Source organism: Bison bison, unplaced genomic scaffold (genome assembly GCF_000754665.1).
Source record: "Bison bison bison isolate TAMUID 2011002044 unplaced genomic scaffold, Bison_UMD1.0 scf7180017864171, whole genome shotgun sequence".
NCBI classification, from domain to species: Eukaryota; Metazoa; Chordata; class Mammalia; order Artiodactyla; family Bovidae; genus Bison; species Bison bison.
In genome coordinates this window covers 4,834,142-4,841,121 of record NW_011494743.1, presented here as the reverse complement: position 1 = coordinate 4,841,121, position 6,980 = coordinate 4,834,142, and positions in this window count along the sequence as shown.

Sequence of the window (6,980 nt, the reverse complement as noted above, 5' to 3'; positions counted from 1 at the left end):
TGCTGAAGCCTGGCTTGGAGAATTTTAAGCATCACTTTACTAGCGTGTGAGATGAGTGCAATTGTGTGATAGTTTGAGCATTCTTTGGCATTGCCTTTCTTTGGGATTGGAATGAAAACTGACCTTTTCTAGTCCTGTGGCCACTACTGAGTTTTCCAAATTTGCTGGCATATTCAGTGCAGCACTTTCACAGCATCATCTTTTAGGATTTGAAATAGCTCAACTGGAATTCCATCATCTCCACTAGCTTTGTTCATAGTGATGCTTCCTGAAGTCCACTTGACTTCACATTCCAGGATGTCTGGCTCTAGATGAGTGATCACACCATCATGATTATCTGGGTTGTGAAGATCTTTTTTGTATAGTTCTTCTGTGTATTCTTGCCATCTCCTCTTAATATCTTCTGCTTCTGTTAGGTCCATACCATTTCTGTCCTTTATTGAGCCCATCTTTGCATGAAATGTTCCCTTGGTATCTCTAATTTTCTTGAAGCGATCTCTAGTTTTTCCCATTCTATTGTTTTCCTCTATTTCTTTGCACTGATGGCTGAGGAAGGCTTTCTTATCTCTCCTTGCTATTCTTTGGAACTCTGCATTCAAATGGGTTTATCTTTCCTTCTCTCCTTTGCTTTTGGCTTCTCTTCTTTTCACAGCCATTTGTAAGGCCTCCTCAGAAAGCCATTTTGCTTTTCTACATTTCTTTTTCTTGGGGATGATCTTGATCCCTGTCCTCTGTACAATGTCACAAACCTCTGTCCATAGTTCATCAGGTACTCTATCAGATCTAGTCCCTTAAATCTATTTCCCACTTCCACTATATAATCTTAAGGGATTTGATTTAGGTCATACCTGAATGGACTTCCCTGGTGGCTCAGTGGGTAAAGCATCTGCCTCCAATGCGGGAGACCCAGGTTCTATCCCTGGGTCGGGAAGATTCCCTGGAGAAGGAAATGGCAACCCACTCCAGTACTCTTGCCTGGAAAATCCCATGGACTGAGAAGCCTGGTAGGCTACAGTCCGTGGGGTCGCAAAGAATCAGACATGACTGAGCGACTTCACTTCATAGCTGAATGGTCTATTGGTTTTCCCTACTTTCTTCAATTTAAATCTGAATTTGGCAATAAGGAGTTCATGATCTGAGCCACAGACAGCTCCTGGTCTTGTTTTTGCTGACTGTATAGAGCTTCTCCATCTTTGGCTGGAAAGAATATAATCAATCTGATTTTGGTGTTGACCATCTGGTAATGTCCATGTGTAGAGTCTTCTCTTGTGTTTTTGGAAGAGGCTGTCTGCTATAATCAGTGAGTTCTCTTGGCAAAACTATGAGCCTTTGCCTTGCTATACTTCAATCTTAAAAAATAAACTTAAAAAAAAAACACAACTTTTTGCCTAACTCTGGAGGCACTTGTAAATCTTATGGTCAAAGTGTTTTTTCCCCTGCAGTTGTCTTTCCCCCCGCCTTGCAATAATCCTTTTGAACAGAAGTCTCCCCTTGCTAAGTCCAGATTTGTTTTTTCTTTGGCTTGGTCAGGGAGAGTCTCTTTCTACAGGAACATTTCAGCAAAGACCTGAGGGAAGTCAGGGCATGGAGCATATACTAATAGATTCTGATGAGAAGAGACATTCTAGACAGGGGAGGAGCAAATGCAAAAGCCCCAAGAAGAGAACACACTTAGCATATTCAAGTGATAATGAGAAGACTACTGGGTTAAAGCCCCACAAGGAAGAAGAGTGTGATCTAATTAGGGTGAAGGGATGCCAGAGACATCATTATGTAGAGCCTGTGAAACTTCAGAAGGCCTTGAGGTTTTATTTTAAATAGGGTGGGTACCCACTGGATGGTTCAGCGACAGAGACAACTTGGATTTTACTAAATCAACATGACTATCAGGTGAAGAATAGTGGGACAAAATTAGAAATAGAGGAATGAGTAGTTTGATAAGAAAGATGGTAGCCTGGCTAATGGACGTAAGTGGTGGAGATAAGAAATGAGGACATTTGGGATGTTTATAAGGAAAACAGGCCAAGTTTACTGATGATTGAATGGGAGCAGAGATGTGGACTAGTGAGAGAGAGGATTCCAGAATGAATCTAAGTAACTAGAATTATAGAGTTATTGTTTACTGAGCTGAGCTGATGAAGCTATGGGAGAAATGGGGAAATCAACAGTCATATTTGGGGCATGGGAATTTAAAATGTCAAACAGATACCATCTCAGCTGGGACAGAGACCAAGGCAAGCACCAATGTGTAAGTCACTTAGAGGGGCCAGTGGTAAGGATAGGGACAGTGAGACCAATAAAAAGGTATGCTACCCACTGCTACTGCTACTGCTGCTAAGTCGCTTCAGTCATGCCTGACCCTGTATGACCCCATAGACGGCAGCCCACCAGGCTCTGCCGTCCCTGGGATTCTCCAGGCAAGAACACTGGAGTGGGTTGCCATTTCCTTCTCCAGTGCGTGAAAGTGAAGTCGCTTAGTCGTGTCTGACTCTTAGCTACCCCATGGACTGCAGCCTACTAGGCTGCTCCACCCATGGGATTTTCCAGGCAAGAGTACTGGAGTGGGGTGCCATTGCCTTCTCCGATGCTACCCACTACTATACATAAAATAGATAACGAATAAGAATCTACTGTAGAGCACAAGAAACACTACTCAATACTCTGTAATGACCTATTTGGGAAAATAATCTGAAACAGAGTGGATACATGTATATGTATAATTGATTCACTTTGCTATACATCAGACACTAACACAACATTGTAAGTCAACTATACGCCAACAAAAATTAATCTAAAAAAAAAAGCATGATATTAAGATTGCTGGCATGAGCAATGAGGGCTCAAATCTTCAGAGATGCCTAAGAAAATATACCAAAGCCTCCAGGATTGTCTATGTGAAAGGCAGGAGGCAGGAGGATTTATCCACTAGCTCCCTACCCCTGCTGGTTGAGGGTTTCTCCAGGCATGCTAACAATACTGCACTAGCTAGCTGCCCACTCCCTGGATGAAGCCAGATGTCTGCTTGGGGTACTGGAGGAATCCCTGAAGCGGGAAAGCAAAACTCTTGGTGACTGCTCTCTGCTAAATGAGTCCAAGTCTTCAAGGAACTGTTTATCCCAGCCATTTGGATCCAAGGCGTGGACAAGGGACTACAAAGCAGGACACTGGGCTGGAGATACAAAGTCATCAGTGTATATACAAACATAACACGTTCTCTTGAGTGGGTAAAAAGACTAAATAGGAGGAAATGTTCCCTCTCACACTTCAAATGAAACCATTTAGACAACCACCCACTCTATCCCTTGGCAAACTTGATCTTGACACCATAACACAGGCATAGCCCCCTCCTCTTTGAGGTTTTCCCACAATGGAAAGTGAAAAGGGAACTCCGTCCTCCACCAAGGATATAACAGACAACAATGCTGGTGCTAATTCAACTGGAAAATTAGAGAGGCATAAATACAAGATCCTTTACAGAGATGCTAGAACATGGGCATATGCACCACAGACATCCTTAGACAGGTGTGCAGCCACACGCAGAAGCAGGAGAATAAATTTGTGCTTGCTTCACTCTCTCTCAGACCAGAGGTGATTGTCTCCTGAAGAACAGCTACTTGGAAGTGTGGGCGACTCAGCAGCAAACAGAGGAAACACTTAGGAAATGACTGATTTACAGCACTATTAAATTACTTAGCTTCTTGTACCTCACAGTAGTAAAATGAAGAGGTTAGACTGGATGATTTCTGAGGTCCTGTTCTGCTGACAAATTCCCATGGTTCTTCATTTTGAACTTATTACATTGAGTAATAGACTTTATCTGATTCAATGACACAATTAAAGGCTCTTAGGTTAAAGAGCAGAGAGTTCCTGAAGCCAGATAAAAGAATGGTGCCTCATCCTTGGATGCTCTGTATCTGGGGCCCCCTAGTGGATAAAAAGTTAATCGAGTTTCGAATTGAAAGAGACACATGTACCCCAGTGTTCATCGCAGCACTGTTTACAATAGCTAGGACATGGAAGCAACCTAGATGTCCGTCGGCAGACGAATGGATAAGAAAGCTATGGTACATATACACAATGGAACATTACTCAGCTATTAAAAAGAATGCATTTGAATCAGTTCTAATGAGGTAGATGAAACTGGAGCCTATTATACAGAGTGAAGTAAGTCAGAAAGAAAAACACCAATAAGTATATTAATGCATATATATGGAATTTAGAAAGATGGTAATGATGACCCTATATGTGAGACAGAAAAAGAGACACAGATGTAAAGAACAGACTTTTGGACTCTCTGGGAGAAGGTGAGGGTAGGATGATTTGGGAGAATAGCATTAAAACATGTATATTACCATATGTGAAATAGATTGCCAGTACAGGTTCAATGCATGAGACAGGGTGCTCAGGGCTGGTGCACTGGGATGACCCTGAGGGATGGGATGGGGAGGGTCAGGATGGGGAACACATGTACACCCATGGCTGATTCATGTCAATGTATGGCAAGAACCACTACAATATTGTAAAGTAATTAGCCTCCAATTAAAATAAATTAATTTAAAATTTTTAAAAAAGTTAATTGAGTTTCCAAGTCTGGACTCTAATATTGGAAGCAAAATATTTGGGACCACAGGCCAATTTTGAAATCTTTGATTTTTTTTTTTTCTCCCTAGAGGTATAATAGGTTCATTGACTTTTTTTTTTTTTTTAACATTTAAAGGGTTAGACCATGTTTCTATAGGGCCAGCTTCATGGGCACACAATCTGTGTGGTTACACAGGGCCCCACACTTGGTTTAATGCTCTGCTGTGTCTCAAAATCCTTTATCTTCATCAGAAGGTCTCCAAAAAGTACATTTTCATTTTGTACTGAGCCCCACAAATTGTGTAGCCAGTCCTGTGCATAAGTCATCTACAACTTTAGTTGGAGAATACAGAAATGTAACTTTGCTGTCATCTTTCCAGCATAAACGTAGGGCTTGCCATGCACAAAGGACATGGGTGAAGCAGTGACCCCAAAGTTGACTTCAAGGGCTAAGCAGTAGTGTCCATCAGGATTCAGAGACAAGGGGGAAAGTGTAGCAAATAAAAAGTGGGGAGGGAACTGTTGGAGCCAGTGTGAGGAAAGCAGGAGAGACTCCATCTTGAAGCCTGTCATCCATCTTAAAGACAGGATGTGAACTGGGCCTGAACCCTGCCCAAGAGTGAGGAAACCATTGCTAGTGAAAACCAGGTCTCCTGGAAACTTCCCTCCTTACAGATGACAAACGGAGATTGTAGTTGAGGTCAGGCTGCCCGTTAGATTAACCATGGAGACATTCCCCCTTGATGTATAATCATTGTTCCCCACCTTTAACCTTAATTGTGTATTCTCCTAGCATCTACTTGTTGTAAAACTCAATCATATACAACAAAGATGTTGCTAACATGTAACCAGTCACGTAGTAGGTGGGGTATAAAACTGGGCCTCTCAGAAACATCAGGGTTCTTGTTGGGAACTGATTTCCCTTGGATCCGCTGGCATAATAAACTGTACTCCACTGTCTTAAGGGTCCTCCGAGGTATGTTTTGCGACTCCAGATTCCACAAAAGAACTAGAAGAGAAGAGCCCCCCAGGTACCCACAAAGGGCTGAGTCTATCGACCGAGATGTGGCTCAATAGGTAAGGGTAAATGTGGGGTAAACATTCTGCTCAATCTTCTGAACTACCAAGTATGTGAGATCTGCCACCAGGAAAATTGAGTTCTCTGGTAAACAACTGTGCCTGCCCTTTCCAGATACTGCAAAGCACAATAGTAGGATTATGATAATCATTTCACAGAAGAGGACAGAAGAAAACTTGTATAAACATACCTAATCTCCTTAAGTTTTCCATAAAAGCAGTTTGGTATGAGGAATTTAAAACCTGTAATAAAGATTATAATTTTTTTTTATGCAGAACATTCAGTGAGCTTGATTTTGCAATTTCCTATGCTACTAAGCTCTTCCCATTTCTCTTTCATGCATTTCAACAGTTATAAGCATACGTCTTTAAATTCCTGGGCCTATAGCCGAGTTTAAGACCATCTGTTTTTATTCAGACCAAGGAAGCTGGATTCTTGAATTTTTATCTTTATTTTACTAAGATCTTGGTAGCAATGTTTATTTTGAAGATAGTAAATATTAGAATTATATAGGATTTATCTTTCAATACAGAGGTTTTTATTTAACAAATCTTAATGTTTACAATCTGCTAGGCATTGTTCTAAGCGCTTTACAAATATTAGCAACTTTCATTCTCATGAGAACTCTTTAGAACTCACCTTCTCTAGCATCTTCAACAAGGAACAATAAACCCACACAGAAATTACAGGACAAGGGAAAGTATCTTTAGGTTTATAAGAGTGGCAAACTGCAGGAAGGTAAATATATGGGAAGACACTAATCGAGGAAATTTTATTTGCAGATTCCTCTAGTACCATTTCTCAGCTGCAGAGAGTTGAGAGTCATCTCCAGTAAAGGAGAATTTATATCTTGCCTCTAGGTAGAAATGGGGGAGGGTAGAGAGTTTTCCCTGCATTTCCTGCTGTTTAATTGCCTTCAGCTCAAAAAAATGTTTATGTCAAAGAGACATATTTTGGGATGACAGATTCTGGTTTCCTTCAGGATGTGCTCTTATTTCATTTCACAGATAAGGAAACTGGTGCACAAAGTGAACTTGGAATAAGCATGTAGCCTGAAATCCCTAAAATTACTTTTTCTAAATTCTGCTATTCTTCAACTGGTTTTCCTTTTACTGGGGATATTTCCAAGCAGGAAAAAAAAAAAAAAATTCTAGGTTCTTTACACCTCCTTTACCCAAGCTCTATTTTCTAGAAGCTCCTAAGGATATTTCACTCATCCAAACTGCCACAGTACTCTAAACCAAACCTACTATTTTTTAATGCGTAATATACATTGTGTTCAACATCATCAATCTCCTCTTTTAACATACAAAGATTAAAC